Raw genomic sequence first — 26,922 nt, forward strand, 5'->3', positions numbered from 1 at the left:
TCCATGGAGATGAAAGTATGTCAGGAACCTTTACTTCACACTCTGTTATACTGACCATGTGGTTCCCTGTCAGTGACTCTGGCAGAAGTCAGAGGAATGTCAGTCTGACACAGAGCTGGGGTTTTCTCCATGGTTGATCTTTGATTCAACATTCCATTGTGACAAACAAACATAAAGGTAAGCTGCACTTCACATTTTAGGGAAGTATTACCAAGTCTCAAGCTCTGACCTGTTTCAATTGCGATCTGCTTTTCCTCTGGGCTGTCAGGACTCCAAGAGCAGGGAGCGTAATGTCCTGTCTCTGGCACAAGCTCCCCTCACTGATGCCTATTTTCCTGCACACACAAGTTTTGCTTCTGGTGGAGGGAAAGTTTTATGGAGATGGGTGGTCTTTTTAAAAAGACCTGAGGACTTTTGAAGGGTTCTAAGCATAGAAGCAGTGTGGTTTCTGAAAGACCCCTTGGGCTGTAGTATAAAGAACAACTTGAGAGTGGGTGGGAAAGGATGGGGCGGGGGCTGGAGGGATGGGGAGGGTGGAGTCAGACACAAATAGAAGGGAGAACAGCTACAAACAGACAAATAAAAAACCATCTATTTCAAGGCTTGAACTTAAAGAGAGAGAATTTCGCTGTTCGCTGTTATTTGCTTTTTAATTGCCAGCTTAAAGAACACGGACTTAGGAGATGAGGGCTGGAGAGTGTACACGCCTTGGTATGGGATGGGATATGGGGATGGAAAAGATGGTCAAGGTTGACTTCTGAGTTTTACCTTCTACATCGGGATATGTGCTTCACTGACATTGGGAATATCAAAGGAGGAGGAGGTTCTGGGGAGATGAGTTTTTCTCTGGTTACACTAAGTTTGAAGTACCAATGGGATGTCTGGGGAGCAGGAAGTTATATAGATGTGCTTGCTACTTAGGGGAAATGGGACTTGGGGTAGATACTTTGGAATTGGAATCATAGGAGGCAAAGTGGGTGATTGTGCCAGAAAAGGATGGAAGATTAATTCACCATACAGACAAAACCATATTCCTATACACTAGTGATACATGGCTGGAAAATGCAGATTCTGTTAAAATAGCAACAGGACATTAATCCTTGGCTATTAATAAAATCCACGACAAAGAGATTTATTTGAAGACTCTATAAAACTCTAATTAGGACAATAAAGGCTGGCTTGAGTAATTAGGGAGCTATAATATATTATTTATTTAAAAGACTAAAAATAGTGAAGATGACAATACTCCCTAGGTTAATATATGAATTTCACATAATGCCTATTAAAATCACAGCAAGATACTTTATGGAAAGATATAAAACAATGGTAACACTCTTTTTCAAATAATCAGTAGGGAAGAATGCTTATATGGATCAATATATAGAAAAATATGTGTATTGCACTTTAGATTATGCAAAATGCTTTCACAACATCTCATTTCATTCTTATAATAATTCTTGTAATGAAGTATATTTAACTATTATCCCCATTTTAGGGTGATCTTAAGTCCCACCATACCTGGGTCAGTCCTGTTTTATGCTATTGCATAAATGTTTTCCCTAGATGCTTTCATTTTTAAGGACAGCATTATTATTGATAGTTGCACTAAAATAATCAGGGATAAGTTTGGCACCATTTCCATGCAGTACTTCTAGACTCCTAGCATGGTCATGTCCAGTAGTAAGTAAGGAGCATGTATAATGAACACAATTCACACCTTAACACGTGTTAAGTCTCAAAGTTAAATGACAACACCCCACCTCCCATGCTTATTTGATGTAAAGTCATTAATACCTCCTTTTTAAGAGCAGCATGCAGAATGAGGACATACTAATAAAACAAAGTGCACCCAGGTTCTATAGATAGCTACCTATCTCTTTACTTTGGTGGGAGAAGTATTTGATGCTGCTACTGTCCCGATCAGTGACGTGGTGTGCCACTGGCTGCTCATAGGAGCAGTAGCATGAAGCTACTAGGCTGCCAATTGGTGAGGTCAGTGGGATACTTAGAAAATTATAGGTTCTGTATAATAAATGAAATATGTGCAAGATATGAAGGCACAGCGGTTCTTCCATGGAGCATGTAGAGTATTCTGAACATTTCTTTAACAAAGGTTTGTCATTTAGTATGTGGAATAAATATGCACTGGTATATTAATTTTTAACATTTTTTATTGTGGCAAAATATAAGTAATATAAATTTACCATTTAAACCATTTTAAGTGTATAGTTCATTGTTATTGAGCACATTTATGTTGTTTTGCAACCATTGCCCCCATCCATCTCTAGGACTTTTTCATCTTTTCAAACTGAAACTCTGTACCCATTAAACACTAACTCCCCATTATTGTCCTAAATTAACTTTATTTATTTTTTATTCCAAGTTTTCTTAGAGTGTCTGAGAAAACAAAAGCTGAGTGGCATATTTTTTTTTCTGCAAAGATGGTTATACCACTATAGCCCACCCAACATGCTTTTTTAATTATAATGTTGCCATTTCTCCATGAAGGATTGGGCTTTATGTTTTCTCCCATTGAATCTCCCTCTCCTCCCCTCCTCTCCCTCCCTCTCCCCTCTCCTCCCCCCCTCCTTTCTTTTTTCTTTCTTTCTTTCTTTCTTTTCTTTCTTCTCTTCTTTCTTTCTTTCTTTTTCTTTCTTTCTTTCTTCTTCTTCTTCTTCTTCTTCTTCTTCTCTTCCTCCTTCCTTCCTTCCTTCCTTCCTTCCTTCCTTCCTTCCTTCCTTCCTCCTTCCTTCCTTCCTTCCTTCTTCCTTCCTTCCTTCCTTCCTTCCTTCCTCCTTCCTTCCTTCCTTCCTTCCTTCCTTCCTTCCTTCCTCATCACCATCCCTAGCCATCACATTAAAGTCATAGGGAGAGGCCATGAGTAGGTGTTCCAGCCAATAGTTCCTGTGAAGGTTACAGATGGCAGTCAGCATCAAGTGAATGAATGATTCTTCAGATGATTGCAGTCCCCAGCCTTCCAATCATGTTAGCTGACACTACCAAGTCCTGCTCAAATGGAAGATTTATAAGCGAGGTACATATTGTCATTGGTTTAAGCCTCTACATTTTGGAATAATTAGTTGCTGAGTCAAGGAAACTGGAACAGGGTGTTAATGTATTGGCTCCATTGAAGACAAAGAACTTCACAAATTGTTAAATGATGCTTATTTGGTATCAGTGTCATCAGATACTTCAAATAGAAACACGAGGAGTTCTGGTACAATATTTAGATGATTTCTGAACACAATCCAGTTCTGATCTTTGCCTCCATGCAGGTAAATGGAATCTTATCTTGGTTCCGAGTTCCAGTAACTGAATCATCAACTTGTTCACCCAGTGCCTTACCTATGTTTTGTTAGGTCCTCTAGGAATGGGGCTCTGCTTATATTATCAGTCTCTTCATTTATGCTGCTACAGGCATTACCATTATTAACAACTACTTTGGCCTACTTAGTGCACCACATATTTTAATCCTTATTTTATAAATAGAAAAAATAAGGCTCAGAGATGTTACAAACTTGCTCTAGATCACATAAGCAGGAGGAAGATGTGCTTCTTCAATGCCAAAGCCCAGTCTTTTCCACAGGCTCATGGGAATCCTGGTTTGATCGAAGCACTTGGCTGGTTTCTGCTAACCTGATCTTAAATACCATGCGGTGGTTATCTTCCTAATGCTTCTGAGTGTTGTTGGATCTCTGTTGACAGGCTTGCCCATCTGTTTGTCATTCATCCTGTCACCTCTCACTAGATCTTGCAAATCTGCTGTCTGGGTTCTGCAGGTTCTCAGTGCTCACCTTTGCTCATCCCCAATCTCCCATAACTGCATGTTTCATAGAATTGAAATAGCACCAGGATAAGAAATTATAACTTTTGAGGAGAATGAACTTGGACCCACTCACCCTCCATACAAAGCAGTACAGACAGATTGAAAAATCAAATGAGCAGTTAACAACAGCAACACTACCACCAGTCCTTGAAAAATCTGAAAATAAACATACTAAATTTATCCTTGATGGGGATGAAATAAATTTATCTCTGTTAAAGAGATGAAAATATTATGGAAAACAATATGAACGGATTTGCATATGGAAATATTAAAAACAAGAAGAGCAAAAGAATACAGAATGAAAAGTATTAGAATTAATTTCTTATCAGAAACAAAGAAGGTTAGAAGAAATGGAATGACATAGTGAAGGTGCTAAAAGAAAACAGCTATCAACTAAAAATTCTATGTCAAGCAAAACTATCCTTCAAAACTAAAGGTGAAATAAATGAATATATTCCCAGCTAAATAATGAAGGAATATAATGCTAGAAAATTAATCCTACAAAATATATTGAAGAAAGTCAGAAATCAGTTAAACTGAAGCAAAATTCTACCAGATGGTAACTTAAGTCTGCAGGAAGAAAAGAAGAGTATAAAAATGTTAAATATGTAGACAAATATAAGAGACTGTAATAGTCTTTCTCACTTTTCATATTTTAATTATTAAAAATGCCTGCTTAAAGAAATAATTATGATACTATATTGTTGGTTTTATGGCTTATATAATATAATATTGCCTATCTCATATATGCTTATGTATGATATATTATGTATAATTCTATGTGAGTATATATGATACTAATAATAACATATAGTATGTATAACTATGAAAACACAAAGAAAGTGGGGAACAAACTGAGCTACATTGGAATATAGTTGTTATATTTTACCAAAATTGTCAGTATTGATCTATAATCAACTGTGATAAGTTAAATATGCACATTGTAATACTAAGAGCAATCTCTAAGAAAATAAGTTAAAAAATATAGCTAAAACATAAAGAGGAATTAAAATAGAACACTAAACATGTTTGTTTTACACAAAAAAGCTGTAAAAAAGGAAGAGAAATAACAGAAGATGAGAAGTACAGAAACAAATTTGCATATCAATAATTATGTTGAGTGTAAATTGACTAAAAATTCACATTTTTAAAGAGCTACTGAGCTACAATGTGTTGATGTGTCACAATTTGCTCAGTCATTCTCCTGTTGCTAAAAACCAGGCTATTTCTTACTATTATAAATAATGCCATTGTGAACATCTTTGTACATTTTATAGTTTTTGTTAGTTTTTGCTTGTGGTAAGTTTCATAAAATGGAACTAAATTGCATAAAAACTTTATAGCTTTTGATCAGTATTGATAAATTGCTCTTCCCAAAATATTTAAGAATATCTGTTTCTAAACAGATCTATCAACAGTGTATAATAATAAAAGGGTAATATGCTAATTAGACTGGACATCTTTCCTGATGAAGCAGGGCCCAGAGGGAAGCCAGCCGGGTCTGGGTGCTAGAGGGAAGCTGGTGCCTGCAGCAGGGGTGCGGGGGGTAAGGGGGGCGGAAGGAAAGCCTACTTCTGCACAAATTTTTGTGCATTGGGCCTCTAGTGCTTAATAGTTATTTAAATAGATGAGTAATGGTAACCTAAAGTTACTTAAATTGGCATTTGCTGCATTGCTACTGAGGCAAGAAGCATTTCTGTCCTTGATAGTTTGCTGCCTATATTTACATATGTGTAAAGTAGTTGCACAACTATTTATTAGGTGGACTATGGCTATTCATTTGTTTTTCTCAATTCTATCATAGTAATGGAAGTGAGTAGACCTTAATATGTTTTAAATTTCCCCCATATAATAGCTATATCAGTTCATTAAGTTAGCTTAGTAATAATAACTCCTTGAGAGAAGGGACACTTAAGAAAGATTTTGAAAAAAGCCAATATAGTAGTGAGTGAAAAGTTGTTCCATGTCCTTCAGAAGTTCACCTTGGCTCTCAGGCCTTGCGATCTGTTTCTGATAAGAACTTGGCAAATGAAGGGCCCTATAGCTTTCTGTCTGCTCCAAGGGCTCTGAGGTGAGACAGAGCAAAGAGGAGCTGATGGAACATCGAGCTGGAGCATCTTAGGTGGAAGGCTTAGACGAGCTGGAGATAACTGATTAGTGAGGGAGGTTTTAGTGCCAAAGCATTAAAAATAACACAATGATAATGCTTCCCATTAGCAGACGTGGTGTTCTACATGGATCCAGAAATAGTTTAAAACTCAGGTCAAGTGAGGATCTCTGAGTTTTCTGAAGGAAAGCAGTGGGAGAGAGAAATTTGTCTCATGCTTAAGACCTACAGTTCCCTTTCCCCCAAGATTTTAAGGATAGCATTACTTCTAAGCCTTTTCTACTCTGGGAAATGTTTCGAGTCATACTTATGGGAACATGTCTTTAAACCATGGGCCATATAGTTTAAGCTCAGACCATCACCTTAGAACTAGCTTCCTACCACCCATTGTATTATCTCACCACACGCACTATAGATATTTCGGGAATGAGATATACAAAAATTTAAATTTTGATGATGAAAATTGAATAATTGTCAGATGTCATATTTCTTGAAGCATAGTATAACACATCATTGAACATCACAGGGGACTTGATGAATAATAATTGGATGTTACTTAAGTACAAGGCATTTTGATAGTCAGTGATGATATAAAGATAGAACATGGCACCTGAGTAGCTCATTCTAGCTTTTAATATCTTTCAGGGAGACAAATTCTGTACATCATTTTGTGGGAGTTTGAGGAGACTCTCAGTAGGAGGGGCCCTTGGGTGGTGGGTGATGCTAAACAGTTAATGTTTCTTGTTTGGATAAAGCTTACCTTGTAAAGGGCCATGAGTTCTATCAAAGACCTGGGTTCTATCCACCCCTCCCCACCAGACCTCTTGATCGAGTGGGCCTGCCTGCAATGCAAACTGTTCCACCCGAGGGCAGTCCCAAGGGCTTGGTTTGAGAGGAGGTGTCCAGGGGAGGACACTGGCAAACTGATTTGACTGCACAGCCATGCATTCTACTGCTGTTATCATTTTCATCCTGTCTGTCTGACCTCCAGGTCTGTACCGTAAGTAACTCTATACCTGGGCAGGGAAGAAAGGGGCTTTTTGGGTCTTCTCCTAAGTCCTTTCCTCTAGGAAGCTCAGAGGCAGACGTGTGATTGTCTTACAGCCAGTGCATAGGATTTGAAGATATGCCTGTTTGTATCATTCCTGGCTTCCTCTTACGCCCTGATCTTTATTATTTGCCTATTCATTTCTGATCTGACTCTTATTTATGTTACTTTGTACTTTCTGTGCCCTTGTAAGATGCCTTATGTGCTTTCTGGAACCAGGCAGGGTATAAACACAGGAATAAATATAGCACACACCTGGCTTACAGAGCCTCTGGCTCCACACCGCGCCTCACTGCTTCTCAGCCTTTTCTCTTAATCCGAGCGCAAGGTGATGGGCTCCGTGCCTGTGTGGGATGGAGCCCCAGGCACTGCCATTCAGGATTTCTCTCAGTTCTTGGCTTCTTCTTGCTTAAACAGTTTGATCAGGATTTCTGCTCCTTTGTTGTCTGTCCACAATCTCCTGTATCCTGCTTCTCTGCTGCCCACCTCTTCCTCATCCTGAGTCTGGACTGTGCTTTCTAAGGTCTATAGTCTCTGCATTCCTCTGGCTTTGACTAACATCTCTGGATATAGCTTCTAGACTGATTTCGATGCTACTTTATAGCCCCAGAGAGGCAATATGAAGTGGTGGTTTTGTAGTTATTTGGATTTGGAATTGTCCAATCATCCATCTATCCACCCCTCCATCCATCCATCCATCCATCCATTCATCCATTCATCATCAATCCATCATCCATCCAATATTCCATCTATTCACCCACTTTATCTATCTATCTATCTATCTATCTATCTATCTATCTATCTATCATCTATCTATCTATCTATCTATCTATCTATCTATCTATCTATCTTACCTATCTATCTATTTGACTTCAATGTGCCACTAGATTAAGTGCAGGGGATAAAGTAATGAACCAGAGTTGTAATCCTGGCTTTACAGAATTTGCAATCAAGTTCTGTGAATTTGAATCCAACCTCTGACCCTTGCTAACTATGAAAAATTAGGGGATTTTTTTTTTGAGCCTCAAGTTCTTAATATGTAAAAGATGGGTGGTAATTCCTATTGCATTAGGTATTTCAAGAATTAAATGCAATAATGTATGAAGAAACACATGGCTCAGTAAGCACTCCACAATAGCAGCTATTGCTATTAGATGTCTGATCATAAGCAAAGGTGGGGCCTCTTTTATAACTCTCCCAGATAGTCTAGGCTGCCTCTTCTTCACCTGTTTCACCTGTCAAACTACTCCGATTTGTACTTGTTTTCCAGAAATTTGTTGCAATTTCTCATTTACTGGTGACTCCCTATTTCTGTTCTGTTCCCTGTGATGGATGTCTTTCTTTTTGTTTTTGTATTTGAGAGACAGAACTACCGTTTGCAGTCAACAGTAGTACCCTGACTTGCAAAACAGATGAACTCTACCAAACTCATGACAGGTAAGACAAGCTAAGCTCCAACTGCTTTAACTGTGTTAAGTTCTGACCAATCCCCTTTTAGATACACATTTTAACTTCTACCTAAAGCCCTTCCTTAAACAAAGCCAAGGAGGTCCCTTCTGTGCTCTGCCAGTTTAATGCATCACATTGCTGGTGGTCTCTGGAAAGGTGGGCATTGACACATTTATATTTTGATGGTGGTGGGGTTCTCCCAAGAGGATGGTGGGCAAATATATATGTGTAGTCTGCCATCGTGACCCAGAAGTCCCCTCCAACACTTTTTAGCTGATGAGGAAGCACAATAAACAAACAAACAAATCCCAATACATGCAGGGTGACCTCCTTTGCTTCCTTTGCCTTTGTGCCCACCGGCACATCAGTTGAATGATTTCTCTGATGGGAAAAGTTCACACGCGTGAGGACTTTTGAGTGGCAATAGGAGGAGTATCACCAAACTCTTCCCCCCTTTACTTTCCTCATGCCCCGAACACTGCCACTCTCCCTACCATGCCTGTACTGGGTGCTGGCCCAACGCACCATCTTCAGCAACGACAAAGGTGTTAGAGAGAATGGCCTGGCTAAGGGGCTTTTCAGGGAGCGACTGTGGTTTCAGGTTTAATGAAAAACATGAAAGCAGATGAACTTGGAGGCAGTCTCGGTCTTTCACACAGGTTCCACTTGCCAGGGTCACAAATAAGCTTCTGTTAGCTTCAAAGATTATGCTGGCTGTCTGATCTCTCAGCAGGCCTGCCTGTTGTTGTTTCAGTGAGTGCGAACATGATCTGAATTTCTGATACAAAAGGCAGCAGTGGGGGGTGGTACACTCGGGCAGATCCTCTCCGAACAATTTAGAGGATGAATTTGATCCACTCGCACGTCTTCTCCACGGCATAGAGGATAGAGGACGCCTGTCCCTTCTCTGAGGTCGGTGCTGGTGAGTGCAGCTGACTCACTGGTAGTCATTGCTGGAGGAGCCCAAGGATGTAAATCTGAAATCAGTTCTCAGGAAACTAGAGCCATTTGTGTTAACTAGTAAATGTGGCCTGAAGCAGAGTGCATATTCAGCTCACAGTTGCTGGTGTGGCTGTACCAGTTATCACACAGCTGCTGTGCCAGCTAGCAAGCAGCCACTGCCCTGAGTCCTGATGTCCCCTGCTCCTCCTGCCATCTCCCAGACCTGTGGCAGCTGGTAGCAAAAGCTAGCCTGGCACAGTAGAGCCCAGAACCCTGCCCAGCTCTAATGGGCTTTGCCAGGCCCCATTCCACCTGTTATTGACCATTCGGAATAACATGCTTGGTTAAGTATTTTTGATTCACGAGGAGAACACAATGAGAATTGTAAGCCTGGGTGGAACCCTGGGTGGTGGTGAGACTCGAGGGACACCCTTGTGTGCACTGCCTTGCTGGCTGACACCTGCAATGGAACTTTGAAAGTGAAGATGTTTCCAAAGGAAAGAAAGTCAATGAGGACGAGGAGTTCCAGTAGGGAGGCAGCAACGATGAGGGGAGGGAGCAGGAGGAAAGGGGGGCCTCCAGGAAATAGTAGGATGGAAACAGAGCCTGCTAGGGTAGCCTCAAACAGAAAAGGGACAGAAGAAAGACAAAATACAAGGATATTTTCGTGAAGTAGCAAGAAGATCTGTGCTTCCGCCTCTTTAGCCTATTGGTGGCCACATTTACTATTTAATACTAATGGCTCCACTATTCCTTCCTCACTCCCCACTTTAGCTAGTGACCTTGTTGGCATGCCTGGACCCAGTCTGCCAGACACCTGCATGGTTCTCTCCTTCATGTTCTTAGGTCTTTCTTCAAATATTACTTCTCTTACAGCCTCCTTCCCCAAATTGCCTTACACTTGCACACTTATCCCTCTTTCTTGCTTCATTTCTCTTCTTAGCACATACCACCACCAAATGTACTACACGTTTGGCTCATTTATTTGGTTTATTGTTCTGTCTCTTTTGCTATATAATGTAAGCTCTGAGAGGGGCAGAGACTTTTTGCTCTGTCATGTTAACTGTTAAATCCCTGATACCCAGAGGACCAGACAGTAGGTGCTCAGTGAGGTTGAATGGATGAGTGAGGAACAAATGACTCTGTGTCTAGTTTGCACTGGGCACCACACTCTGCCCCATGCCTTTCCCATGGAGCACCCCATCCGTCCTCACAGAGCTGCCTCCTCCTCCTCCTACATTAGTGATGTGAATTAACATAAGCTCAGAGCCACACAGGGCTAGAATTTATGGTACTGGACTCTAGCATAAAATGCAAAAACAAATGGAGCTCATGCTCTAGTTGGGTGGACGGGAGTGCTTGATTTCACCCAGTGATAAAGCTCTGGCATACTTTCTGGGCTTCTGGGATAAGCTTATTCTAGTCCTTCTTTTTCATTTTGTCTTGGTCTGAGGAGGGGCAAGCGAGGGTGAGAGTGAGGCATCACCTCAGGTGTAACATTTAAGGGGGCACCAAAAAACTCATTTAGATAGTATGTAATGTCTTAAAATAAAAATTAACACAAAATCCATGATGAAAAAAATCAACATTTTAAATAAAAGCAGAATTAGTATTACTGTTTCTTTTTTTCTTTTGCCTCAAATTGCATTATGGCTGTGAATGTGGTAGCTCATACCAATGGTCAAATGAGAAGTAAGACCGTAGGTGCTCGGGTAGTTTATGTTCAAGGTAAATGTGGCCTCTTAAGCATTTTTAAATGCGGAGTAGAATTCAATAGGGCTGTCTGTGGCACAGATATATACACTTGCATCTCTGCACTGGAGATTGCGGAGGCCAGGGTGCGCATGTCTTTCAAGGGGACTCTAGAGGAATTATGTGACTGTGCAAAGCTTAGTTTGTGGTGTTCAGCTCAGTAAAATGTATATTAGAAATCCCACCCAGGCAGCATTTTTTTCTTTATTAGATTATTAAAATTTAAAAATAATCTTATATATATACATTTTTTGTGGCAAGTCAAATAAAAAAGAGACATATAAGGAAAATCTAATTATCTCTTTCCTACTCTACCCCAAATCCATTTCCACCAAAGTATCTTTGGGTCACTCTTCTCTCTGAGCTTATATGCATATACATATAGCTTGGTTTATTTAGTGTTTTTAATAAAAATGAATCATATCGTACATATTACTTTGAAATTTTTTATTCTTAATAATACATTGTGGACACTTCCCTAAGTCCATACCTGTAGATAACTTAAAAAAAAATTTAATAAATCTTTATTGTTCAGATTATTACAGTTGTTCCTCCTTTCCCCGCCATAGCTCCCCTCCACTCGGTTCCCACCCCACCCTCTGCCCATACCTCCCCCATACCGTCCAAAGAATTTGATATGCCACACTTCTTGAAAGACCTGATTACTATTTCTTCAGTAATATCATTCCAGGCTTTTATGACAAAGTTACACAAAACATCCAATTGTGGCGCACACGTTTCCTCCTTTTGTGAATAACTTTTCGCCGCTAACCATCCACTCATTCCACTGTTCTCTAATGAGATCTTTAAATGGCTTGTTTAGGCACACATCCAGTGGCTGTACCAATGATGTCAATCCTCCAGGAATAACTGCCGCATCTGTGTTTATTCTTGCCAGCCTGTTATTTGTGCTGGTAGTTAAATGAGCCCTGAACATATCCTACATCAGTAGGCTACGTTCTTGATGAAGTTCCACCTGGTCGCCTACTCCATACATTATCAAGCCATAGCTTTACCCCTTCTTCATCCATACATCCTTTTTCATTCACATGTACAAAAACTCCAACAGGGAATTTGATTTTCGGCATTGTTTTTCTTTTAAAAATAATCATTGGTCTTAGTTTGGCACCATCAGCTGTACATGCTAGTACCACTGTAAAACTAGACTTCTCATGTCCTGTTGTTTTAATTAACACTGTTTTTGCACCTTTTGGATTAACTGTTTTATTTCCAACCATATCGAAATTCATAGGAGTTTCATCCATATTTCCGATCTGACTTAATGCATAACCATGTTTCTTGTGCTGTTGTATTACATATTGATGGAAAAGACTTACTTTGCCGTCAAGATCTGCAGGTAATTTTTGTGCAGTTTTGGTCTTTTGCCTCCGTACCAGATTGTGCCTTTCCAAGAATCTAGTACCCAGGATACAGTGGCCTTAAATCCTTTGCTGTTATCTGGGTTAGATTTGGCCCACTGAAGTGCAAACATACGTATTTTGTTTCGTGTCACTACATAACCATTTTGACGATGCTCAAGAACCATGTCTGCTACATGCTTTTTGAGTTCTGGCCAATAAGGGGTGCCTCTTCTTAATGCGCACTTACTCCTTGGCATACTCTTTAATGCATCTTAATTTGCTTTCCAGTCTCAGACCATCTTTTCTGTTACTCCATATTGTCTTGCCACAGCACAGTTATTGTGTTCCTTGGCAAAGTTTACAACTTTCAGTTTGAAACTGGCTTCAAATTTCATTCTTCTTGCTGGAGCCATGATGGGTTCTTTTCTACCAGCCATTTGTTGTATACCCACTAATCTTTTAGGCCGGGATTATACAGTACTGTAGCTTCAGCTACACACAGAATGTTCTATTACGGTACCTTTTAACTCACTGTATGAGTCCTGATACAGTAGCTTTGGCTACACAGAACGTTCCTGTGCTGCAACTGTATGTACCACGGTGAGCCAATCACAACAAGCAAAGGTTCAAAGGTTATAATAGACCACCTCTCTGACTCTGGCCAATCTGAGCAGGCTTTTTACTAGAACACAGTGTAGCTTCGGGTACAGAACATGTATAATTTGCATGCATAAGAAGCCTGCTTGGATTGGCTGAGTTAGAGAGGCGGTCTGAGCAGCCTTGCAGTGATTGGTGCGGGATCGAGTTGGAAAATTCGTTTAGCTGCATATCGAGACGTTTTTCGGGATATACTCAGCGTATAAGACGGACCCCCCCTCCCCCACCCTGCTTTTTCAGTTGACTTTTTTTCCTTTCAAAAGTCATCTTATACGGCAGAAAATTCGGTACTTAAAGTTTTCTGGAGGAGAGATCAGACCTCTCATGTTTTTAGAGCTAAAATAAATGAGATTATTTTACTATTTTTGTTTTGAATAAGTTACCACTAGAATAAAGAAAAGCTTCACATTTTTGTATATTTATGTTATCTTTAGCCTCTTTACTAAATTCCCTTATTTATTCTAATAATTCCAGTGCAGTTTTTTAAAGTTTTTTATTTATGCAAGTATACCATTTCCAAATAAGTTCCCCACTTTCAGTGAGATCAAAGCCAATAAAGTCTCAATCTGAGACCCATGTCTGAAACTTCCTTCATTAAGTCACCTCATGGTTAAAGCAGTTACTCTGTTCAGCCACTGGATGGCAGGGACTCAGTATGCCTGTATTAACTGTTGCTCTGTAGATCTGCCAGAGACACTAGCTGAGTAAACTTTCCTGCCCTTAGAAACAAAAGCTATCTCTAGCAAACTCAAGATATAGTCTTTTTTTCAAAACCAATAACTATTAACTAGCTGTAAAAAAAGCAACTGCAGATCATCTCTTATATCAAAGTAACCAAAATGACTGTTTGCTCAGTAAGAGGCCTTCCTGCTCTTATGGTCTCTCAGCAGTCTAATGACTTAAAAAATCATTTACAGCAGGCAAGAACTTTATGTTTCAAGAATCCCTGCTTCTTAGACAGAGCTTAATTTTAGATCATCTCCAGATTTTCCTTTTGAATATTTGAGATTGTTTCCTTCCACCCAAACAGAAAATGACACTAATCTTATGAAGTCTGACCGTTTCTCTATTTTCTATGCTCCACTGGATAGTTTGACTGGAAGAGGAAGAGCACATTTCAAACAAAGTGTCCCTTCAAGTTCCATTTCTCTAATATAATATTGAAAAACATAATTAAGAACAGCCTCCAAATTTTTTTTTTATGTTGAAACATAATGAATAATAATTAGCATTAGTTACACTGGGATACCCACAAAACCAGGAATACAAAAGCAAATCCCTTTGGATTCTTATAATCAAAGATAAATTACCCAAAACTACATATAAAATTTATATTATCTGAAAAGAGTAAATATAAATACAATTTTATTTACATAAACAATTGCATTTTTAATACACTGAAAAGTGCAGAATGTATGCCTTAAATTTCTCTCACTCTATAGCAGGAGTCAGCAAACTTTTTCTATAAAGAGTCAGTGAATATTTTAGGTTTTGTGGGCCATACAGTCTCTATAACAATAACTCAAGTATGTTGTTGAGTACAAAAGCAGCCCTAGACAATACATAAATGGATGGGTAGAGCTGTGTTCCAATAAAACTTTATTTACAAAAGCATGCAGTGGGCCAGATTTGATCTCTGTGTTTTCCAGTCCCTCCTTTATGGAAACACTAAAGGCCTGGTGCACAAATTTCTGCATGGGGGAATGGGGAGGGCGTGGGCGTTGGGGATCGGGCCTAAACCAGTAGTTGGACATCCTCTGAGGCATGTAGCAGTGTGCCAAGTGGCAGATGGCCAGAGAGGAGTCTAACCCAAGGCCAAGGGCTGTGCTGCTTGTGCTTCTTCTGGCCTGCTGCACCTGCCACCGCTGGTAGCACCACAACATCTGCGGTCGCCAGTCATGAGCTCAGCTTCTGGCTGAGTGGCGCTTCTCCTGTGGGAGGGCACTGAACATCAGGGGAAAGCTCCTGCATTGAGTGTCTGCCGTCTGGTGGTCAGTGAGCATCATAGCCACTGGTCGATGGGTCGTTCTGATCTTCTGGTCATAATGCTCACTTAGGCTTTTATATATATGTAGATTTTTCAGTGGAACTTTAAGGATGTGTTGGACTTTAGACAGGGTGAAAGAACAGGTACACAGTCAGTGAAGTCAGACAACGGATCCAGGGGCCCATCAGGGCCCACAGAGTGGGTGTCTGTGGGGGACAAGTCCACTTTTTATCTCAGAGAGGTGGCTGTGAAAATGGAACTAAAATCTAAAAGAAGGAAGGTATAAGGCAAGGGCAGGTTGTTGGGATCGAATTCCTCATCTAATTTCCTTGTTGCTGTGAGAATCATGCTGCTAATTATAGTGTCCAGGAACTGTTTCCAACCCTGTCTTTTCCTGGGAGTAATAGATTATGCGTAGTATAAAAAAGTGCATTTTGTCTAGTCTGTGCTTCCCAAAGGAAGCTCCTAAAAGAAACTGACTCCAGAGAATTTGAGCGTGAAGGTTTCTTCTCATTAGAGAGTCCCAAGGGCCTAAGAATAATAGTGTAATAGTGCTGTTTACAGTCATGGCTACCCTTTCACCACACCAAGGGATCCTAATGGGCTTTTATTTCTTTTCTTTGGGTAGAAAGAGAAAGAAAAGGATCTATTAGCCTCTGATAAGAAGATGGTCTTCTGACCCAACATAAGAGGGAGGTCAAAGGCCTCAGAGGCCAGCACCTGAGCACATGGCCCCCTTAACTGTCCAGAGTATCAGGGGAAGGAACTGCCTGATATATTCACTTTACACATGTGGGCTCTGGGCAATGCCAGGCACATAGAATATGCCAAAAATCATTTATAGAATGAATAAATGAGCTGGTTCTCATTGGATAAAGAAAATAGTTAATTGGGATACCAATTTTCCTCAGATTTCATGGTACAGAATGAGAAGACAGAACTTAAGACCAATGGTCATATAGAAATTAAATCTCAAAGAATTTTGGGGGTTGGGTCACATCCTTTCTTTATCATGAATCCATCTCTCTCCACTTAGTTCACCATGAACCCTCCATTTTTGGAACCCATTCAGTACTGACTACCTACTTTGTTCCTTTGTGTATTAAGCAAGAGTTCAGGTTAGCCTACCTTATTTTTATTTTTTTATTTTTTTTGAGCCAGGTTCTAGGGTACAAAGTTAAGTAAAAACAGTTTACACCCTCAAGGAATGCATTGTATAATCTAGCTATGCCTTGTTGTCTATGTCTTTTCTCCCCAAAATACCTCATAAGCCCCTTGATGACAGGGACCCCATCATTGCGTTCTTTTGAATTTTTTACAGTAACTAAGGTAGGGCTGAGGATTAGCATAAGGAATCATTGATTTTCATTGCCATCAGGCCACTTCCCAGCCACAGCTCTGAACCAAACTGAACACGTTTGAACTGCCACTCAAGCTGGGAGGAAGCTGCAGGCAGACTGAGATGATTCCAAGTGCACAGTCCAAGTGTAAGTTGCCCTCTCAGCTTTACCTTCAAGTCATCCTCCTGCTCAAAGCGGCTTCAGCAGTCCCGTCTCCTCTCTGTTTCTGCACATGAAAGATGGGGCTACATGAACCCTGACATCTTGTAGGTTTTACAGTGCTCTGAAATTCTCATATGAAAGGATTTAGGCAAAACAGGGGCACAGATATATATGAGCATTATATGCTTTTATCTCAAAGCCTTTGCAGTTCAGAATTTCAGTTGGGAAATAAAATCACCCCAGGGAGGGAGAACTGTCAGCTCCCAACCCAGTTAAGAAAAAGGCAAGGCTGACTGTTGGTGCCCCTCCTCTCACTATGGTAGTGAGCACAGCTTCACCTACCAGAAGCTCAGGGAGCCCAGTGCTTGCCGGCTCCTTACTGCAGCAAGCTCCAGGTGACTGGTGGCCAGATGGCTGGTGCAGGTTAGTTGTGGGGAATGTCACAGACACTTCTATCAAAAGAACCTTCTATGCACACTGGGGAAGGTAAAATTTTTGGAACACGTTATATTTTGTACTTTGTTTATAAATAAAAACTGTAGAAGAAAATATTGGCAGTCAAATCTCAGATATCTTTCATAGCAATATTTTTGCTGATATGTCTCCTAGGGCAAGAGAAACAAAGGGAAAATAAGCAAATGAGACTATATTAAGCCAAAAAACTTCTGCACAGCAAAGGAAACCATAACAAAATGAAAAGGGAACTAACTGTATGAGAGAGCATATTCACCAACTAGAGGCCCAGTGCATGAATTCTTGCACTAGTGGGGCCCCTTGGCCTGGCCTGTGGGATCGTACCAAAACCGGCTCTCCAACATCCTTCAAGGGGTCCCGGATTGCAAGAGAGTGCAGGGAGGAATGCCTGATCAGGGCCAGGAGGAATATGGGAGGTTGGCCAGCAGGAGAGGGACTGCAGGAGGGCTCCAGGGCCTGTCTGGCCTGTCTCACTCAGTCCCAATTGGCTGGACCCCAGCCAGCAAGCTAACCTACTGGTTGGAGCATCTGCTCCCTGGTGGTCAGTGCACCTCATAGTGAGCAGTTGAGTGGCCTTAGCATATCATTAGCATATTATGATTTGATTGATTGAATGGCCAACCAGCTGACCAGACACTTAGCATATTAGGGTTTTATTATATAGGATGATACATCCGATAAGAGGTTAATATCCAAAATATATAAAGAACTCATACAACTCAACATCAGGAAGACAAACAATCCAATTAAAAAATGGGAGATACCACCAGGAGCCCAGCCCACCCTCTTTCACTGAGGCCTTGGGAATGGAAACATCTGAACCATGTGCCAGAGACCAGTTCCCGCCACCTGGGTGGGGCGGGGGAGGTATGTGCCACCATTTCCTATGGGCCGAGCTGCCAAAGGTGGCATCGCAAAACCAGCTCACGGAAATGACTGCGTCCATTCAAGGGCATTTTGAGTCACTGGACCTTGCAGAATATGCTAAGATGCAGCCATGGTGGTGCAAACTGTTCAGACAGGAAAAACTGGGCCCTTGGCTGAAAGTATAGCATTGCAACCCAGCCGTTAATCGAAGGTGTCACTGGATGGTGCACAGGTTTTCTATTCAAGAAGGTTGGAAAGTTTGCTGCAATAGCTGTGGGAGGAGGATTTTTTTTTCTCCTTCAGATTGCAAACCATACTAGGTACATCAAAACTGATTGACAATGAGTAGAAGACATGAAGAAAGCCAAGGACCAGCTGAAGATCTGCACGAGTAACCAGTTGTTTTTTTTTTATCACTAGCTTTGTGTTTTCCAGAATTTTAATATAAATGTAATCATATAGTATGTAAATTTTTGAAATTTATTTCTTTCATCCAGTGTAATACCTTTGAGATTCATCTGTTTTGTTATGGTGTATCAATAGTTCATTCCTTTTGCCGAAACCGGTTTGGCTCAGTGGATATAGCGTCGGCCTATGGACTGAAAGGTCCCGGATTCAATTTCGGTCAAGGGAATATACCTTGGTTGTGGGCACATCCTCAGTAGGGGGTGTGCAAGAAGCAGCTGATCTATGATTCTCTCTCATCGATGTTTCTAACTGTCTATCTCTCTCTCTTCCTATCTGTAAAAAAAAATCAATAAAATATATTTTAAAAAATAGTTCATTCCTTTTCATTTTGTTTATATTCATTTACCCATTGAAGACATTTGAATTGTTTCCAGGTTTTTTTTGTTTTTGTTTTGTGTGTGTGTGTGTGTGTGTGTGTGTGTGTGTGTGTGATTATAAATAGAGCTACTATAAGCAATTATGTACAAACATTCATGTGAACATACATTTTCATTTCTCTAGGATAAATATCTAGGTATAGAATTGCTGGGTTATCTGATAAGTACATACTTATTTTTATAAGCAACTGGAAAACTATTTTCCAGAGTAGCCTAGACCATTTTATATTTCACCAGCAATTTAAGTGACAGTGTTTTCTCATCCTTGTCAGCACTAGATAGTATCGGTTCATTTTTTAGTAATTCTAATAGGCATATCTGGTATCTCATGTGTATTTAATTTGTTCCTCTGGCTGCCTATACAATTTTCTTTTTGCTGTTGGTTTCCAGAAGTTTTGATATGATAAGCCTTGCTCTTTTTGTTTGTGCATGTGTGTTTATTATGATAAGTGTTTTTTTTTTATCTATAGTTAGAGTATGTCATCACTTTTAAAAATTTCTCAGCCATTTTTCTTCAAGTATTACTTTTGTCCTGTTCTTCCAACTTTCTACTTCTGGAATTATATATGTTGGACTATTTGATATTGTCTCATAGCTCCTGGATACTCTGTTGAAGGCACTTTAAAAAAACCTGTTACTGAAACATGAAACAGATTTACAAATCTCAGAGGGTATGAGAGTGGAGGAGAGGGAAGAAGTTAACCAATTATCTTATATGCATACTAGTGGCCTGGTGCACAAATTCATGCACATTGAAAGAAAATTAATTAGAAGAAATATTTTAATATTGCTATTTGCCCTTTCACTATAATAGAAGTGTCAACCAAATTTACAATAGACAATGACAGTTCGAAACACATGTGTGTAATTGGTGCCAGTGAGAGCTTTATAAGTATTGTGCATGCATGAATCAACATAGTATTTTATCCTATCTAATAAAAGAATAATATGCAAATTGACCATCACTCCAACACACGAGTTGGCTGCCCCAATGTGATCAAAGATGGCTGCTCCCATGTGGACACAAGATGGTCACCACAAGATGGCCAGCAGGAGAGGGCATTTGGGAGAGACCAGGCCTGCAAGGGAGGGCAGTTGTATGTGATCAGGCCAGCAGGGAAGGGCAGTTGGGAGGAACAAGCCTGCAAGGGAGGGCAGTTGTGGGCAATCAAGCCTGCAGGGGAGGGTAGTTAGGGTTGACCAGGCCAGCAGAGGAGGGAAGTTGGGGGTGACCGGGCTTGCAGGGAAGGGCATTTTGGGGGACCCAGGCCTGCAGGGCAGGGCAGTTAGGGGTAAATAGGCTGGCAGGGGAGCAGTTAGGCATCAATCAGGTTGTCAGAGGAGTGGTTAGGGGGTGATCAGGCTGGCAGGCAGAAGTGGTTAGGGGCATTCAGGAAGGCAGGCAGGTGAGCAGTTTGGAGCCAGCAGTCCTGGATTGTGAGAGGGATGTCTGACTGCCCTTTTAGGCTTGATCCTACAGGGCAGTCGGACATCCCTCGAGGGGTCCCAAAAAGAGTGCACACACACCCCATGCATGAATTTCAAGCACTGGGCCTCTAGTATATATAGAATAAACTTTTAAAATTAGATCTGCTTTCTGATTTAGCTAAACTTTTTCCAGCACCCCAACTTCTTTTTCAAGTAATTGTCAGTAACACAGCAGTAAATATCAACACAAAGCAGATTTCTGTAGATTATGTAGGGAGAACAAAGGGTAAAATGTTTAACTTCAATAGTGTTTAACTATATTCTTTTCTGTCCAATGAGAAAACCTGAAGTCATTTTCAAGGTCCACTATTTCTTACTTCTCTTCAGTAGAGTCAAGTTTCTAAGCTTTCTAAATTTTTATTGTCCGGCTAATGAAAAGAAAATAGGATTCTACCAAGGCTCCTATCTACCTACTCCAGGACTTCTGTAGGGATAAAATGAGATGAGGCATGGAAAAATGCTTCACAGACATTTGATTAAAGTGTAAAATGTTTTCACCTGGCTATAAGGCAAGTTGTGTTCCTGGGCTGAAGAAACTGCAAGGAGGCTATTTGCTAGGGAGAGGAAACCAGGCATTGCTACGTGATGTCATTACCCGAATGGACACTTAGCATATTAGCCTTTTATATATAAAGGTAGTATGCCTTATCTATAGACACAGACAATAGGGTCATGGAGGCTTCGGGTGGGGCAGGTGAGTAGAAAGGGACTATGAGGGGATAAAGAGGGACATCTGTAATACTCTCAACAATAAAAATTTAAATGAAAAAAAAATCTGTTACTGTGGTTTGATTTTATTTTCATTTGATTCTTCTGTATTTCTGCTGAAATTATCTATCTGATCGTACATGTTATCTACCTTTTTCTTTAGAGCCTTTAACATGTTATTTTAATTTCCTGCCTGATTTTTAACATCTGTGTCACAAATTAGTTTATTTCTGTTAAATATTTATCTTCAGATTGGTGTTTTCTTATCCTTTTGTATGCCTCATTTTTAAGAAAACTGTACATACTTTATAGGATAAAAGATACTGCAGTAATTATTTAAAAATATTTTTATTGACTTCAGAGAGGAAGGGAGAGGAAGAGAGAGATAGAAACATCAATGCTGAGGGAGAAGCATTGATTGGCTAACTGCTGCATGCCCCCCATTGGGGATCGAGCCCTCAACTTTGGCATGTGATCTTGACTGGAATCAAACCTGGGATTCTTCAGTTTGTGGGCTGATGCTCTATCCACTGAACCAAAGCAGTCAGAGCAATATTGCAGTAATTCTTTTTTATGCTTGCATATAAACACAACCTTTTTTTCTTCTATGCCTTTAGTGTGAAAGTTTGTGTTAATCTAGTCAGTAGTTGTCTGAGTCTGAAGTTTCTTCTTATGCTGAGCTATCCTTAGTGTACTACTGGCTTCACATTTCTCTAGTGATACCTTGTTTTTAGGATGTGGAATACTTTGCCAGAGGATTTTTCTGTGTCAATTTCCTAGGGAGAATCTGTCACTTGCCCTTCTATCAGCCCTTCTACTGTTATTTTCTCAGTGCTTGTTACTGTGGAATGGGGGAAAGAGTTAGTGGGGTGGCTGTTCTCTGATGTTCTGATTTAACCTCAGTCTTAGGCAGGCACTGTGAGTCTGGATCTGAGGAGAGTGGTCCTCATAAGTAAGAGGACCTGTCTTTCCAGCAGTCATGCTCATCCCAACACAGGATCCTGCTATTCCCCAGGGGAAGAGCTTATTACAAACCTGATCTCTTCTCACAGCTGCAATAGGTTTCACCAGGAACCTAAGGTGTAAAATTCTGTTGCTTGAACCCCTGCAGATTAAAGAGTTTGTTACATGGGGAAGATGGGAAAAATGGGGCTGGTGGATTTTCAGCACTGGGATTGCCTACCACTGCTGGCCAGCACTACAGACAAAGCTTTCGCAGGATGTGAAAGTGTCTGCTGGGGTTTGTGGAGTAAAGCCTACAAGAGATTTTGAACTCCCCTAGGTCTATGGCTCCCAGGGACTTTACACCCTCCCACTGGCTCACACTCAGCCTTTGCTAATTCTTTAAACTCTCACTATATCTTCCTATCAGCTTATTTGGTAGTTGACTGTATTTGCCCCAGATAAACAAATACTTGGCTTTGTTGCTCCCTGCAGGTGCCCGTCTTTCCCCAGATTTTAGGTTGGACGTTTGCCCTGTGACCTCAGTTCTCTCATGGGTTCAGGAAAAGTGGTCAATTTGTTTTTTTGCCCCAGTTTTTCTTATTATACGTGTAACTGCAATGCTCTTTCCAGCTCTCTGCATTTCCAAGGTGAAACTGGACATATCAACTGCATTTTGAGAGTTGTTGTCTTCCCAAGCCATGATTGTAGGGCAAGAAATAAGGAGGAGGAAATTCTGTCCCTGCTTTTCTCGTCCTCCTTAACACAAGAGCATCCTTACACCAGCTCCATTTATTTCCAGCCACTTCAGTAATCCCCACAATCTCTTTCACTTTCTCATTTCCTTGTTTTGATGTTTATTCACATGTATATTTTTGTTGGTTTGGATAGTTGAACATATGTGTGTTGTATCTTTATTTTTGTTAGTTATGTGCTGCTGGTAGTCAGGCGCCATGTACTGCCTTCTGCATACACCAAGGAGCCCCACTCCCTGGAGGCTCTCAGGTCCCTGGTGCACAGCTGTGAGAGGGAGAGGAGGTGTTGACGGTTTCTCCCGCACAACCAGCGAGTGCAGATGAAGCATTTACACTTCAGGGCCTTCCAGACGGAAGGCACAAGCCCTCAGTGGCACCGCTGTCCCCGAGCTCTAACTGTGCATGCAAACTTGATCATTATGAGGGGCCCACTGCGTGCGCACGCCCCCCTTCCCCCCCGCCCCCAAGCACGCCTGCCTTGTCACAATCTGCAATTTCAGAATGATCTCATTTTCTGTTGGCAAAGTAAGAAGCAAAAACGAAGCTGCTCAGCCTTTTCAGTTTTTTTTTTTTTAAAAAAAACAAAACAAAAACAGAAACTATCTTTATTGATTTTTTCCTAGCTACAAAAGTATTATGGAATTATTGCAAAAAATTCAAGTAAAAATTTGTTGTGATGAAAGTTTGTTCTCATTCTCCTTCCTCCCATACCCCTACTTAGAAGTAAAACTCTTCCCAGGTTTGTGTGTATATTCTTTTACACCCCCCCCCCCCATGTTTATATGCAAATGAGTATGTATTTTAATTTTTAAAAAGTCAGTTGACAAACTAACATGGTTGTCCAGTAGTTTTGACAGAATGGATTCGTGGAGGTTACTCTCCTTCCTCCTGGTAGCTCAAGGCTTTGGTGTTATGATGAGTGAGCAAGAGGCAGGAAGCCAAACAGAAGCTGCGAGGGCTTTTGAAAGGGTGAGTGTGCGCAGGAGAGCAAAGCTAAAGTAACCGATGGAAATGAAAGAGGCGCAGGGCAATGTGGGCCAGGCTTGCACTTAATGGTGTGGATGCCCTCAGCAAAGGGCAGCGTCCAGGGCCAGCACGCAGTCATCAGGGCCAGACTCATTTTCTGGGGAGCACCCCTCTGCTCCCGCCAGCCCCTTCCTCTCTGTGCTGTGTCCCCTGGATCTCTGCACAGCCCTGGCTGTCACGTCACACGAGGAGCACTGCAGCTCTTTCTAGCTGTCTCATCGCTAAAAAGTCATTTTGCTCCTGTTTTCATCTCAGTGGTCCTGGCTCCCCAGGCAGTAGGAGTGCTGACCTTCACTTTGATCTCTAAACAGGGGGACTCCTCCGGGAGCACAGGAATACTTGTGTCAACAGCCAATGTGTATTTGTGTCATGTCAAGGAGGGTGCAGGTAAGATTGTCAAATGTCAGCAGTCTAAATTCAGCAATTCTATTCTCCACTGGAAGTTACAGGGGAGGAGTGGGTTCTGAATTCTGTGCACTGGCAAAGGCATTCCTTTATAATTCATGACCTTTTATGTTTCAAAGATGATGAGCATCCACACTAATATAGAATTTGAGATTTGCTGCAAGGAGAGCTATGTCTTTAAACCAACCCGTGGTTTGAGTTAATAACATTAACGTTATACAGGATATCAAATGGACCAGAAATGCAGATCTTGGACAGTCTTGAGGGGCTGCAAGTTCCCTGAAGAAGAAAAGGTGTCACTGGACTGAGTTATCTCTGATTTACCGAAGAGGAGAAGACCAGTTTAACGCTAACTAAGAGATACATTCTTCCCCCTTTTAGTTACCCTTATATTGACTTCCATCACAGTCTTCTCAGCGACTCCTATTCTTTAATGTGACTGATAATCACAGTGTTGCTTCTATGTTAGGCAGTGCCTGGACCTCCAGCCTTCCATCTGGTTAGATCCACTCTGGACTGAGAGCTCCCGCTGACCGGACTGCAAAAGAAAGAAGTGTCACCAATGGAGATTAATCCTCCCATCAGCCTTGAGAGAAAGGGCCGAAGACCCCATGTGGATTTGCTCAGCGAACTACTGACTTTATTAAACAACCGACTGGACAAAGGGAAACAAGCACACTGCGGCTTGTTGTCAGAGTCTCTGGCTGAGGAGGGCTGCTCTCTGGGAAGGTGGAATGCAGGGAAAGAGGAGGACGAGGCCCACTCATAAGCTCTTTCTTCATTATCTCTTCCTAGAAGTGACACCCCCTCTTTATCTCCTCAGGGCCCATTGGCACAACTGGTCACATGGTCCCACCTAACTGGAAATGGCTGGGAAGTATAGAGGAGTACAAAGAACATTGGACTCTATTAGAACGGGCATTACTGACTTTGCCACAGAGGATGAAGTATGTGTGGACTGGACTTGAATAGACACAAAGAGCCACCAGGACTTGAGGCAGCTGGAGGGACAGTGGTTGTCTCATGATCTCTCTCATGCTTTCTCTGATAACTCGGTCAGGTCGACCACACAGGAGCAGACATCCACTTTCCTCAGTCTTCCCACAAAGCATGGGTCCAGGCAAAACTCTCCCACATACTGGCACTGGGAGAACTGGAACTTATTATTTAGGTTCAGACTGTAACCTGGTGGGAAGGTCCTGATTTTATAGCAAATAGTACTGAAGAAAATCTTTTTGGAGTCACATGGGAACTTCTTTATTAGTAATGGTAAGAAATCCAAGCTTGGTAAGTTGGATTCTAATTTTAAGAAAACATTACTGGGACACCTCCCCCCCCCCCCCCCCCCCCCCAAATCTCTCCTCATGACATGGGAGGCGTTGGTACATTCCAGAGCCAGGAGTTTTAAGAACTGGAAGAAGATATCCTTGGATGTTCATGTACCCAAGAGAGGAAGCTGGGCCACGGAGGGAAGCGACCTTGGATATTTAATTTCCAGATGGAAATTAAATGGCTTTCAGAGTTCAGTGAAATTGCCACCTGCCCTTGCCACAGGCAGAGGAATACAGAAAAGATTTGGGATGAAGCTTCCTCAGGGTCTCCAGGAGAGCTACCTCTGCAAAAAGAACTTCTATTTTACCTCCATTCAGGGCTCCAGTTTGATCAGGCTGGGCTTACATGCCCACCTTGAGAGTAGGTATGTGATTACGCTGAACGTTTTGTGTTCCTCCCGGCACCCATGCAGGGTATTGTACATGAAAGGAGCTTCTGGAATTCTCAAATTTCTAAAGGCTCCAGTGCAAAACTAGAGGATTCATACTGATCTCATCCCTAATTGGGCCCCTATTCTTGGTACTTTGGCAATGTTTTGTCCTTATTGTAGACATTGCCATTAGCACTTTATAAGTGAGGGAAATGAAGATAAGAGAGGTCAGGTAATGTATGTCCTAAGGTAATGCAGTTCATAAGGGATGGAACCGCTGTGGAAACCCAAGTTGTCAACTTTTAACCTAGGCTCTGTGTTTGCCATGTCAAAGCAAGCTTTGCTTTAAGTTTCTTCAAAAACTAGGATCAGAGTGAGAACAGAGATCCAGGGGAAGTAGAGTGAGGCTAACAATAGGATAAAAGTACATGCGGGACACTGTCAGAGAGAACACAGATGTGGGTGTGGGAAGCAAAGATTTGGGGCATAAGGTCTTTGCACATTTGACAAAATACAGTTACAAAGTGAATGGTGTAGTCTCCTGGGTGTTTACTGTCATTTTGATAAAATTATTTGTCCATCTAACTAAAATTTCTATTTTTTCTTCTCTACTGTGATACAGAGTTTCATGTAGACATCATCTTACATTTATCTTGGGCAGTAACTGTTTTCATCTGTGTTCTTGATAGAACCTCACTGGAGGTCAAGGTGTAAGAACTTCCTGACAAGTACACATTTTCTTTTTGAGCTTGTTTCACAGAAGAGTATCTTGACTGGAAAGTGTGAGGTTGAGTCAAGTACTTTGTATCTCTACCTAGCAAGCAGTTGAGTTTCTAGTTTCTCTTTAAAAGTATAGCAGATGATATATTTGTATTTATGACACCCTGGCAGATCTTTTTTTTTTGTTGTTGTTGTTGTTTTTTTCTGGGACTCTCACAAGTTCACAGTGTAGGGGAGGGTGGTGATGGTAAATTTAATAGCTCGTTGGATTGGATGAGTCTGCTCCCACCTTGTGCAGCAAGCTAAGGGCTCCCTGATTTCATGTCAGGATTCTGTGGAAGTCGGCAGGAGCAGAGCCA

General features: G+C 41.2%; 1 pseudogene; it reads left to right on the top strand.

Annotated features, from left to right (window-relative positions):
* The window catches only part of LOC118705589, a 46,570-nt pseudogene extending 21,990 nt beyond the window's left edge, over positions 1–24,580 (top strand).
* Positions 24,581–26,922: the final 2,342 nt, after the last annotated feature.

The sequence above is a fragment of the Pipistrellus kuhlii genome, unplaced genomic scaffold, assembly GCF_014108245.1.
Source record: "Pipistrellus kuhlii isolate mPipKuh1 unplaced genomic scaffold, mPipKuh1.p scaffold_m20_p_5, whole genome shotgun sequence".
Lineage (NCBI taxonomy): Eukaryota > Metazoa > Chordata > Mammalia > Chiroptera > Vespertilionidae > Pipistrellus > Pipistrellus kuhlii.